The sequence below is a fragment of the Chlorocebus sabaeus genome, chromosome 20 (genome assembly GCF_047675955.1).
Source record: "Chlorocebus sabaeus isolate Y175 chromosome 20, mChlSab1.0.hap1, whole genome shotgun sequence".
Taxonomy (NCBI): Eukaryota; Metazoa; Chordata; class Mammalia; order Primates; family Cercopithecidae; genus Chlorocebus; species Chlorocebus sabaeus.
Genome location: NC_132923.1, coordinates 47,281,918 through 47,295,335, shown reverse-complemented (window position 1 = coordinate 47,295,335; position 13,418 = coordinate 47,281,918). Strand labels below are relative to the sequence as shown.

The 13,418-nt window shown below is 39.7% G+C and overlaps 1 protein-coding gene across 1 annotated transcript in view; it reads left to right on the top strand.

Moving 5' to 3' along the window:
- Positions 1–258: 258 nt before the first annotated feature.
- Positions 259–13,418, top strand: part of LRRC8C (leucine rich repeat containing 8 VRAC subunit C) — a 90,410-nt gene continuing 77,250 nt past the window's right edge. The window contains exon 1 of the mRNA XM_007978027.3: positions 259–367. The gene's annotated coding sequence lies outside the window, so the exon portion shown is untranslated. The remainder of the gene's footprint in view (positions 368–13,418) is intronic.

Below are 13,418 nucleotides of genomic sequence, written 5' to 3'. Positions count from 1 at the left end.
CGGGGCTGGCACCGCGGAGTCGACTCGGCGGGCGGTGGCGACCCCAGGGCCGGGCGCTGGGCGGCGCTGGCTGCCGCTGGCCCAGCTGCGCGCGGGGCGGTGCTGGAGGCGGCTCCGTCCGCGGCCGGGGAGGCGGAGGGGAGGAGGGCTTGCGGGGCTGGGGCGTTAGCTGCGTCCCGGCTGGAAGCCCGCGAAGAGAACGAGGAGGAGGGCGCCGCCGTGGCCGCGGCTGCAGTGCTCTGGCGCTACAAGCCATGAGCAGCGGTCCCGCGAGAGACCCCGCCGTCGCTGGCAGCCGCTGAGCCCGACCCCCAGGCAGCTCGCCGCTCCCTAGCACCCTCTGCAGCCGACACCCTCGCGCCCGGAGGTAAGGGCGGGGGATCCGCGGAGGGATGGAGAGGGGCAGCCCGCAGAGGGCCACCCGCTCGGTCCGCCGGGCGCGCCGCACCGGGACTCGCCCCGCCTCACTCGCGTCCCTGCCTCCCCCCGGCTCTCAGTCAGAATGTGGTTGCCCGCCCGGCGTGTGGTGCCGGGAACCATCCGCTACTGCGGCTCAGGAGCCCGCCAACCCCTACCCCACCCAATCCACGCTAGCCCCGGCGGCCGCGCGAGGACCCCAGCCTGGCGCCCAGCGCCGCGCGGTCGCGGCAGGTCGTGCAGACTGGGCACGGGGGCGGGGGGCGGGGGGCGGTCCGCGAGGGAAAATGCGTCCGTGGCCGGGGCGATCATCGTTCTTTCCTACCTCGAAAATCCCTGAGACCCCGGGGCCTGTGCTTTCCGGTCTGCCACCCCCCTGCCACCTCTGAACCCTTGAAGTTAGCACTTTTGGGGAGGTAGAGGAATTGGAAGGTTTCCCGAAGAAACGTGAGAGCACCGTGTGCTCACCTGCAGGACTGAAGGGGAGGGGGTTCAGCTCGATCGGGCGGGCCCCAGAAGCCAGGTGTCTAGGCCAGCGGTTGAGGCCAAGACCGCTGCCTTCATCCCACGCCGAGGCTCGCTAATCTTTCCCTTTCCAGCTGGTTCCACCAACGAGATGATTAGGGATGGAGTTAGCAACTCCGGAGCGTTAGGATGTGTTCTGTGGACGCGAATGCCTTTCTTTTCTCCCTCAGCCAGTTCTTCCCTCCCCAACCCCCCACGCCTGCCCGGTATACAGCAAAGTCCAAACAGTTTCTTCCGAACCTTGCATCCTCCGTAGTTTTGCGATAGCCGGACACCTAGCCCGCATCCTAATGCGGATATTTCGGAGTGTTACGGCCAAACTTGCCTTGGTTTCAAATTCCTTAAGCATGTTAAAGCCTCAGCAAACGTTAGGAAACATTTTCAGGTTCCCATCCTCCTTAAAGTAAAAAATAAGAACCAATCCATCTTTGTGGGAGTGCCGGCGTTTGGCACGGGGAGGTTTGAATTACCTCCATTTAAAGCAGCCTTTGAGGGAAGGAATAGGTAAAGGAAATTGCGGCCCTATTTAAGTCACATACTTCTTTCGCGGTAGTGTGAGAAATGTAGCCTTAACCAACAGTCACATTTCCCGACAGGTATGTGGTGGTTTCCCAAAGCATGGATGAGGCTTCAGCGTGGGCAGGTCATTAAGATGTCATTTAGACGAAAAAGGAGTAAAAGGGGAGTAGTCCTCTTGGTTAGCACAACGCTACAAAATCTCTCTGGCGAGAGCCAATCATTTTTATACATTTATACATTCTGTTTATTTTTAAATAATTTGTTGAAAACCCAAAACATGATCTAAACTGCACAAAACTTGCTCAATTCATAAACGATGTGTTAAGTGTGTAAACAAACATTAAATGTATACAGCTTTAATCTAGGATATTTGTATTTCTTATGACTTGCTTTAATAGGGAAGGCCAAGGCTATTGGTTTGCTTTACTCTGGAGTGATTAACTTAAATTCTGTCTTGGGGTCAGTTTGTTTCCTTTGAGGGGGATGTAGGGCAGTTTTGCAAAGATGGATATTTGCCATGGTTCACTTAATAGATTGGCCACAGACCGGACTCATCAACCCAAGAATTGTATCAGAGATACCAAGCATATTTAACAATTTTCTTATTAATAAAATCAAGCCTTTATTAATAGTACTCATCTATTATTTCTCAGATTAAGCACTTTAGTGCAATGTGTTTTTAAAAGGGAATGCTTTTAGTGAAAATAATGCGTTAGGAGCTGTAAGATAAATGAATGAAAATGTTGCACTTTATTTCCATGAAGTTTATCTTTTAAAAAATAATACAAAGTTAGAAATATGTTTAACTCCCAGGTGTTCAATTTTTACCAATTTGTTATGATTTTTAATAGTCTATAGTATTATTAAGTTATAGTCACCTATAACATTATAATAGAGCAAGCCCAAGTTTAAAATGAAATGAGGTGGAAACCATATTTATTTTGCCAAGAATTGTGTTAATGATTTAATATGGTACATTTCTATAACATAATGTAGCTGCATGCTAGATACCTAATACACATTATCTCAGGTTCTTACAATGAACCCCTAAGGTAGATGGTACCATCTACGTTTTACAAAAAAGGAAGTTCAGAGTTTCTGACTTGGCCAAAGACTATACAGCTAAGTTAGTGCCTGAATGAAGTCAAGCCTCCTTAGTCTTAATGATATACTTTTTTTTTTTTAATTACTCAGTGCTGCTTATTTTTTCTATATAAATTTTTTGTTAACTCACCATAATGACTATATGAGGAAACAGAGATTGTAAAGTTTTCTGCCCAGCATTTTCCGTATAACAGAATTCCAATTCTGAATCAAGGCCATCTGTTTCTAAAACCCATGTTCTTGCCACTGATTTCTATTAAATGACTGATCCAGAGCTTAACCTTAACAGACAATTTACTCCTGCCCATCAGCTATTATCACTGACATGACAATGATGGTCTCATGGGCTGTAACACACTCCTAAGATTTTATACTTCATTTCTGGAGTGTTGGCTGTATCTCCAATTCCAGATCACTCATGAAAGCATATTACAACTAATGAGGGTTACATAACCATGGAGGTATCCTTGAATCTACTTGATTCCTTTTGAACTATAAATCATTCTAGTTTGGCATGGAGTAAAGAGAATGGCCTCCAGAAAAAGCTGCTATCAAATTCGGACTCTACTGCGCAGTAGGAGTGCAAATGAGCTCAGATTATTCAACTTCTTTGAACCCTGGTTTCCTCTTGTATAATGAGGTTAATAAAGCCTCCTTAGCTGGATCACTGTACGGATTACTTGTAATAGTGCATGTAAAGGACAGCTTCTGTCACCCAGTAGGTGCTCAGTAAAGATTAACACCAGTGTATCGTAGCACTGGTAGAAATTTCTGCTGTATTTCACTTTATGTATATTTTACATGCATGTAGTGATTAGTCATTGCTATCAGTGATTCACTCTTTATATGATTATACAAACGTGTAATCTGATTCTTAGCATCTTTAACTTTTGAATCACATCCTTTTTTGTTGTCTTGAGTCAGAAACATGTATTCACATTCTGTAGTTTTTCCTTTGCTCTTACTCTTTTATTTTATTTTATTTTATTTTTACTTTACTAACAATATGTCAATGGATCAGAATTTGTATTTTTTGGCAAACATACTTTCCTGTTTTCTGCCTCTCCTGATCTCTTAGCCCTCAGGGTACCATGACAATGCCAGTCTCTCCCCACCACACACCTCACCCTTGACCAAGTCTCCAACAGCTGCAATTCTGCATCTCGTACAAGGCTCAGCATAAAAGCTACCTCCCTCATGAGCCTGTCTGTTTCCCTCCAGATCCTTGTCAGTTCACTTATAATTCAGACAACACGTACGCCTCCAAAAGTGCTAGGATTACAGGCATGAGCCACTGCACCCAGCCCACTCCTAACGCTTTTTAAATTTTTTTAAAAAAATTGTTATTCTTCCAGGTAATACATTTGAAAGACTTTAAACTCTTTGATGTCAGGGATTTTTTAAAATTTCTTTATATTGTTGCTTGGGATAATACACAGATGGTTTCTATTTCCCGAATGAGAGACAAATCGGATATTCTTAGATCCTTACAGTAAGTAGGAAAGACACCCAAATTGTTAGTGGCACCTTCTTTGTTATCTTGAGACTTGTTCAACCCAGGCTTCTCCACTAGTTTAATTGGTATTACATTTGCTGGAAAGCTATCATTCTTAAACAAAGCCTTGGACATTAGGTACCATGTAAAATAGCTATGTTTCGTTAATAAATTGCTTCCATGGTAATATAACCTCATTAAGTTGCAAATATACTGAGCATGTCAACCGTATTTGAGTAGTTTGGTAGTTTAGATGGGTAATGGTCCAAATGTACTTCTTTAAGGATAAAATGTACTTGAGGGGAAGGAACACCTACCTCAGAGAAGAGGTTGAGATAATGAGCAAGGAGGATTTCAGACCACTTTCACTGAAAGTAAAACAGCATGGCACAGTGTGGAGGCTACAGCCAGAAGTGGCCTTCAGAGAGAGAATTAGCACAAGCAGAAGACCTACTCTAAATATGACTCACTATAAATATGAGGGGTAGAAAAATAAAATGGAAGAGGTAAAATAAATGAAGCATAACTGTAATACTTTATGACTGAGGCCTGCTAGATATTGGTCATTCTTGGACTGTAAAAGTAGAAAAGAGACTGTGGGGTCAAGATGGGCAAGAAAGAGAAACTAACGTCACCTTGGACATCTAGCGCAGCAACAGACTCCCACTTGCTCGAGGGCCAGCACAGAGCGAAGAGAGTGTAATCTCAGAACTTTGTTTGAAATACATAGTTTGGCAGGAATATATTGAAAATTTCCTAATGATTACAAGATAGAGAATGTCTAAGCTCTTTTCCAATATCAGGTATAAAACACAAAACCCCAGACTATCTACTTAGGAGTATAACATACCATCACAAATTTGAGGAATGAATTTAGGATCATTTTCTGGTATTGGATGGGTGTTCTTTTAAAATATGGTTGTAAGTCTAACATTTGGTGTATCTAACCGAATGTTAATTGATAGAGACAAAGTGATATGGGTTCAGAAAATAGAATTCAGAGAAGAAAAGGAAGAATTGGCAAAATCAAAAAATCAATTTTAAGAAAAATATGGTAAAGCTTAGGGAAGTAACTGAAAATGTTCCAGATGACCAAAGTATTTTGAGTCAAAGAAATCCAGGAGAGCTATATGTTCTTTAAAGAACCTTTCTAAGAACTCAGAAGAATAAAAGCTCTTTCCATACCAGAAGATGTTGTGAAGGTAAAACAAGAAGGAAATTAGTTTGTCTAAAACAAAAATCCATCCTAGGGCCAGAAACACTAGAGAGAACATAGTGGAGCTGATTTCATTTCTCAACTTTTTTTTGATTATTAACCTCAGTCTGTGAACCTTTTTTCCGTAAGTTGTAACAACACAGATACACTGTGTTTATGAACTGTGACTCTTTGGTGGATCACAAACCATTATTTAAGGTTTTGTTACCCCGCCTTCACATCAACCAATTTTTCCTAGGGGCAAGATTGTCCCCGCATTGAGAACACATGGTGTAGCATGATTCTATATGATGTTTAAAATCACAAAAGAGCCATATAAAACTTAAAGACATGAAAAATAGTCAACATATCTATGTATTTTTTGTATGAATATATACAATACCTTAATTTACACGTCCTCTGGAACTAGATTACTTTTTTTGCAAATAAAGCATACTTTATTGACCCTTCAACTGAAATTTATATGTAAAAATGTAAGGTTTCTAGCCCCAATTTTACATTGACAAAATTATTAAATTCATAAAGTTGTCTCTCAAATCCTCCCCTACCTGCATCCTTTTATTTCCTGGAAGGGAAGCTCTCCCTAAACTTCAGACATTCAACATCCTTTATATATTTCTGTTATACTGGAATGCTGTGGTATTATTCATTCTTTTGACTGATCACTTGTATGAGTATAAATTGGTTTGTCTCTATTAGAGAATTTATGTTTTAAACTGTGATTTTATTTATTTATTTTTTTTTTTGAGATGGAGTCTTACTCTGTCTCCAGGCTGGAGTGCAGTGATCCTCCTGGGTCCTAGCAATTCTCCTGCCTCAGTTTCCAGAGTAGCTGGGACTACAGGCACAGGCCACCATGCCTGGCTAATTTTTTTGTACTTTTAGTAGAGATAGGGTTTCACCACATTGGCCAGGATGGTCTTGATCTCTTGACCTCGTGATCCACCTGCCTTGGCCTCCCAAAATGCTGGGATTACAGGTGTGAGCCACCACACCCGGCCTACTTATTTATAATTATGAAACACTGCGTTCCATAGCTAAGAGATTTCAGTTCACGACACGTAGATCTGTGGGGAGGAGAAGAGAGGGCCTCTGAGGAAATTCTCAGCTTTCTCATGTTTAGCGCTTTGCTCAGGTTCTTTAGGTAGCATGAGCCTATCGTGGCAGCTGTGAGGACTAGAGGAGCTTGTCTCCTTTATATATTGGCTGCTTTCAGCATCTGGAGCCTGGCATGCTCCCTTCCCCCAAAACAACTCATCCCTCATCTCTTACAGCTTTTATTTAAACCATATTCTTTTCCTTTACCCTCAAACTTCCAGAAATATATTTGTTTTTACACATATTTTCTCTGTTTAATTTTTGGAGCTACACTGAAACTGCCACAAGGGCAGAGGCCATATCTGTGTTGTTCACTGCCATATCTGCAGCACTTGCAAAGTGTCTGGGGCATAGGTGCTCAATAAATAATCATGTCGTAAATATTTAATGACATAATTTACAGTAACATTTCTTACCTATTTGGAGTATATCCATTGTCTTTTCTACTATTTTAGATTTTGATGATGAAATTTGAAAGTATACTTAGAAGTCATACTTCTTGATAGGGACATTAAGAGACATGTAAATATTTCTATATGTGATTGAAAAGCAGGAGAAAGTATATAAATAATTATAAATTAAGAGCAAGCGTATAAAACATGAGTTAAGACATCAAAGTAAATCCTAGGTAGCAGTCACTAAATAAACTAAAAATATGAAAACTCATGCATCTTGTCAGTTCTCCTTATGGTTTTTTTTTTTTTTTTTTGAGACAGAATGTTGCTGTGTTGCCCAGGCTAGAGTGCAGTAGCATGATCTCAGCTCACTGCAACCTCTGCCTCCTGGCTTCAAGTGATTCTCCTGCCTCAGCCTCCCGAGTAGCTGGGATTACAAGCGCCTGCCACTGCACCCAGCCAATTTTTGCATTTTTAGTAGAGCAAGCTTTCACCATCTTGGCCAGGCTGGTCTCGAACTCCTGACCCCATGATCTACCCGCCTCAGCTTCCCAAAGTGCTGGGATTAAAGGCATGAGCCACTGCACCCAGCCTCTCCTTATGTATTTTAAGAACTTATCAAAATCAACAAAAATTACTAACTTGTCTTTTTCAAATATCTTAGAGACTTATGAAAACTAGAAACTGGCTCAAATATCTTTTTAATATGAATGATATACCCTATAAATCTAACTTCTGGGAAAATACTGTAGAGAAATTACTATGAAAATGGCTTCATTAGCAAAACATTGTCAGGCTAATTTATATTATCTCTTGATATTAGCAAGGTTCAGTATAATATGCTTATCAGTAAAGTTAGGAGATACTGTCCAGCACACATAACTTTCTAGTTAGTGCACTGCTATGTGGATAACTGTGACCAGAAAGTAGTTATCAACGGAGGAAGTAGCAGCTGGAGGTATGTCTGGGTTTGGATGAGTTGGATGTTTTAGAATTTTGTCTGAGGATCTGGATGGCATAATAGAAAACATGCAGGTCATATTTATATAAGTGACTTTGTGGTGTATAGAGTGCCTTGATTTTGAAGCAAGAATTTGAAATGAGTTTGGCAAAATAAAATATATAAAATTAAAATGAAAGGAAATAATCAAAGACAAGCAATTAAATTCATTTAAGGGAAGTACAGGGTGGTACATTGAATAAAACTAAGCAAATGACGTAAATATACTACATTTGTATTTATTTTGTTAAATTTGTTACTGTAGTTTCCAGTATTTAGAATAGTGTATGACATGGAGCAAAGGTTTAATAAATATTTGCTGAATAAATATATTAATATAATGTAAGATAAAGGAAGACAACATGCAATTAGAGCAAAAGTAAGATTATTCCTAAGGGGATGGAAATGCGTAACTACTAAACTGTTAGAAAAACTTTTTGGACGAATAATTTCTGAGCATGTGTTAAAATTTTATTTGTCTTATATGTAAAATGTTTGTGGTAGATGGATTCAAAAATTCATTCTTGGGGACATTTGATAAGAAAAGTGAGTGGTCAGATATAGCTAACCTAGATTAAAAAAAAAATGTGGGTTCAAGGTCACTAGACTTTTCACTGACACCTAACAATTTGACTGGATGGCTAGGTAGCTGGTTTCTAAGAACAAATGTTTCACTATTAAACTTAATCAGAAAATTGCTTAATTATTAGGAATATGTGTTTCTTCATAGAAGGAGATTGTGAATTCTACTTCACAAATAGGTTCTGTTCCTGATCAAGTTAGGAACTTTTTTTTTTTTTTTTAATAGTCACTCAATTTAGACAGTCTTTGCAGGTCTGTCTTGGTCAAGGAAAAGTCTATCCATCTCATTACGTTTTTGCATTAGGGTCATTGAATTTGTTACCTACTTGTTAACTTTTAGGATTCCTTATTTACACTTTACATCCAGAGTCACAGTTACAAGCACTATTTATATAAACACTGATAATACTTTGAACTGGTTTTCTATGCCAGGGAAGATTTTGGAAGCATAATCTAAACTAACATAGTGTCAGTGTTATCTACTTATATAGATATAAAGTAGGGCTTCTATATTTCTGTGTTCTGTTCTACTTAGCATGCTTTGTTTTAAAAGGTCCTGCAAGAGGAGCTTATTAATCCATTTAAACGATCATTTTGTGTGATCAGCGCATTTGCTGCCATATGATATTGCACAACCAGTAAGGCCAGTGAGTTAACATCTTTGAAAGCTTTGTAAAATCCTTGAAGTTGTGTTTTTTATTGCTTCTTTCACACTAGAAGTACTTTTTATAGTACTTTCCTCTCAGCTTGTCTACTCCAAGGCCAGAACTCAGAGAGTATCTAATTTATCTCAGTCAGATTTTGCCTCTAGTACTTGTAACTGTAGTATCCCTATTTTCTTGATGACCCATTTTGCCCTCCTCAGATTCTTATCCTGCTAGATAGTTATATTCCTTACTGCCTAAAAAGTTGAGATTCTGTCGGCCATAGAGTAGATACCAGACTAGTATCCGGGAGGATGTTCTGTGCATTGCTACAATTTAGGTAGTGTAGCATTAATACCTTAATAGGATTTTCATGTCAAACTGAATTTATCTCTAAATGTGACGCTTTGGGCACAGCATGTTAGAAATTAGGTTTATTCATGGCTGGGCACGGTGGCTCCTGCCTGTAATCCCAGCACTTTGGGAGGCCTAGGCAAGTGAATCACCTGAGGTCAGGAGTTCGAGACCAGCCTGGCCAACATGGTGAAATCCCACCTCTACTAAAATATAAAAATTGGCCAGGCACGGTGGCTCACGCCTGTAATCCCAGTACTTTGAGAGGCCAAGGTAGGTGGATCACGAGGTCAGGAGTTCAAGACCAGCCTGGCCAAGATAGTGAAACCCCATCTCTACTAAAAATATAAAACTTAGCCAGGCATAGTGGCACACACCTGTAATCCCAGCTACTCAGGAGGCTGAGGCAGAGAATTGCTTAAACCCAGGAGGTGGAGGTTGCAGTGAGCTGAGATCATGCCACTGCACTCCAGCCTGGGTGACAGAGCAGGACTCCATCTCAAAAAAATAAAAAATAATAATAATAATAAATAAATAGATAAATAAATAAATAAATACAAAAGTTAACTGGATATGTTGGTGCACGTCTGTAATCCCAGCTACTCGGGAGGCTGAGACATGAAAATCACTTGAACCCGGGAGGCGGAGGTTGCAGTGAGCCGAGATCATGCCACTGCACTCTGACCTGGGTAACAGAGTGAGACTCCGTCTCAAACAAACAAACAAACAAACAAAAAGGTTTATTCAATTATATACCAGTAGGAAGAAGGATATATTCTATTCTTTTTTGTTGTTTGTTTGTTTTTGAGAGAGGGCCTTGCTCTGTCATCCTAGCCAGAGTGCAATGGCACCATCTTGGCTTACTACAACCTCTACCTCTAAGACTCAAGCCATCCTTCTATCTCATCTTCCAGAGTAGCTAGGAGCACAGGCACACACCACCATACCCAGCTATTTTTTGTAGAAACAGGGTTTCATCATGTGGCCCAAGCTGTTCTCAAACTCCTGAGGTCAAGCAATCCACCTGCCCTGCCTCACAAAGTGCTGGAGTTACAGACATAAGCCACCATGTCCGGGAGGACATACTAATGAACCTATACAAATAGCTACATTACCAGGAACAGTAAAGGGTCTCAACGTGTATAGTAATGACTGCCATTCTGCATAGTTTTGTGGACTGGGCAAACCTATTTATGTCACATTTTATAGAGAATTGCAGATTCCATGATAGTGGAGTTATCTACAAAAAGTGTTGCTTTTAAATACGGTAAGATAAGTAAAGTTTATCTAAATGATCATTAACAAAAATGAGTTATGTTTCTATATGTTTAACTCTTTGAAATTCCATTTTGAAAGGATTATTATGTTCTCCTGGGTATTCACTAGTTTTTGTCACAGCTTTTCCTGTTGTCATTTCATACAGGATATTTTCCTTCAGAGTGATAGAATACTCGAAATTTTGTGAGTTCCAGAATTCTAGAGCATGTGCTCATGCTGTGTAGTATTCTGAGGAATATAGCCCCTCACCCTCTACAACTGGGCTTCTGACATATATGGTACTATTTGATAATAAACTAATCAAACATTTGAATTGTGATATAGCTGTAGGCATAACCAATAATCAGAGATGTTTAAGTTACAATTTTTTTGTTTCAAGTTTTTAAAAAATATAGCCTACAAATGCACTGAAATAGCCTACTAAATTAAGGATTAGAGATAATCTAAGAAGAAAAACAGGGGCTTATCAAATACCTTTCAAAAAATAAAACATCAATGGTGGGATAGCTTTGTATCAATTAATTCCTGAGTTTATAACAATTATAAACTGACCAAAATATCAAACCCCACTGTTTTTTATTTAGTTTATTTATTTATTTGAGACAGGGTCTCGCTCTGTTGCCCAGGCTGGAGTGCAGGGGCATGATCTCCGCTCACTGCAACCGTCACCTCCCAGGCTCAGGCAGTTCTCCCACCTCGGCTTCCTGAGCAGCTAAGACTACAGGCACGTGCCACCGCACCCGGTTAATGTTTTGTATATTTAGTAGAGACAGGGTTTTACCATGTTGCCTGCACTTGCTGCCTGCTGTGGCCTCCCAAAGTGCTTTGATTACAGGCATGAGCCACAGTGCCCAGACGAAACCCCACTATTTAAAGGCATGGGAATGCAACCAAAGCAAGTAGAAATGGAGGGGAACTGATCCTGGCCAGAAAGAGACTCCACTGGGTGAGATTTAAATTATGGCTTTTCTCCTGAAACCAGTACCCAGTCCATATGGTCTACAGCTACTAACTCTCATACCTGACACTGCAGTCATACTGACTTGAAAAGTCTGAAGGTGGAGTTTGAGCCTGGCTCTGTGGTTAGAAAGTGAAGGGGAAATCCTAGAGGGGGAAAGTCACATAAAAGAGATTGCCCCCAAATCTGCATATAAACTCTTACCAGATCTTTGCCTGACCCCAGAAATGCTCATGAGAGGAGTTAGGCTCCGTGTAAGCCTAAACCCCTGAGCAGCAGGACGCCTAAAATGCTTGAGCAGACATTTTAGCTGCTGCCCACCTTAGAGAAGACAGTTTAGTTTCAGTATAACCGAATTAATGGCCTGCTAAAGCTAAAAATTAGTACTTTTCAAAGGGAAATAATAGACTACAGAGCTTCCATAATATGTCATCCAGAATATCCAGGATAAAATCAGACTAGTAGGCATGAAAATGCACAGGAAATGTAACTCATTATCAAGACAAAGTATAGTCAATAGAAATTAACTCCAAGATGATCCAAATGTTAGAGTTAGCAAATAATAATTTAAAAACTGCTGTTATAGTATTATGAAAAGAAAATATAGTCATAATGAATTAACAGATGAAAACTCTCAGCAAAGAAATGGAAATTATGAAAAACAGTAAAATAGAAATTCCAGAATGAAAAATCCACTGGATGAGCTTAACAGCAATTGGAGGTAGCAAAGTAAGGAGCAGAGAGTTTAAACATGTATCGATAGAAATAATATAATCTGAACAATAGAGAGAAAATGATTGGAAAAAAATTGCACGGAGCCATAATGGCATGTGGGAAAATGTCAAGATAAGAATGTCCTGGAAAGAGGAGAGAGAGGAAAAAATGGAGGAAAAAAAGAGAGAAAAAAAGTGAAGAAAGAATGGCCATCCACTTCGCAATTATGGTGAAAACACATCAACTTTCCAATCTAAAAAGCACATTATACCACAAGCAGGTTAAGTACAGCAATACCATTCGTAGGTATATTACCATAGTCTCACTACTGAAAACCAAAGATAAGGACAAAACTATAGAAGCAGCTAGAGAAAATTAAAATACATGTCATACAGTATAACAATATGGATGATGAGTGAGTTTTTTCTCAAAAAAAGGACAAAACATTATCATTGAAATGTTAGAGTGTTTGCTCTGAACCCAATAGAATTAAATTAGAAAATAGGAACAATAAGATGTTTAGAAGAGCCTCAAATATTTGTAAATAAATAAGAAACTTCTACATATCTTATGGGCCAAAGAAAAATTCAAAAAAGGTTAAAAATATTTCAAACTGAATGATAAAAATATAACATTGAAATTAATGGGAAGAAATAGAGACATAGCTAAAGCAGGGCATAGGTAGGTTGGTAGGAAGATGATTAGATAGATAGATAGATAGATAGATAGATAGATAGATAGATAGATATGGTTATTTGGAACTTGATATTCTTATATTAGGAAACATTTAATATCAATGATCTTAGTTTCCACCACAAGAAGCTGGATTAAATTCCCAAAAACATAGAAGGAAACACTAGATTTAAGAACAGAATAAATGAAATCGAAATCAGATGAATGATAGAAAAATATTAAATAAGACAAATGTTGGTACTTTGAAAAGATTAATGAATCTAGCCAAACCATTAAAGAAGTGAGGGGGAGTGGGAGATGGAGAACCCAAATTACCAATATCAGGAATGAAAGAGGGGTATCATTACAGACCCTACTGACATTAAAAGGATAGCAAGGAAATATTGTGAAAACTATATGCCAATACATTTGACAACTTAAATGGGA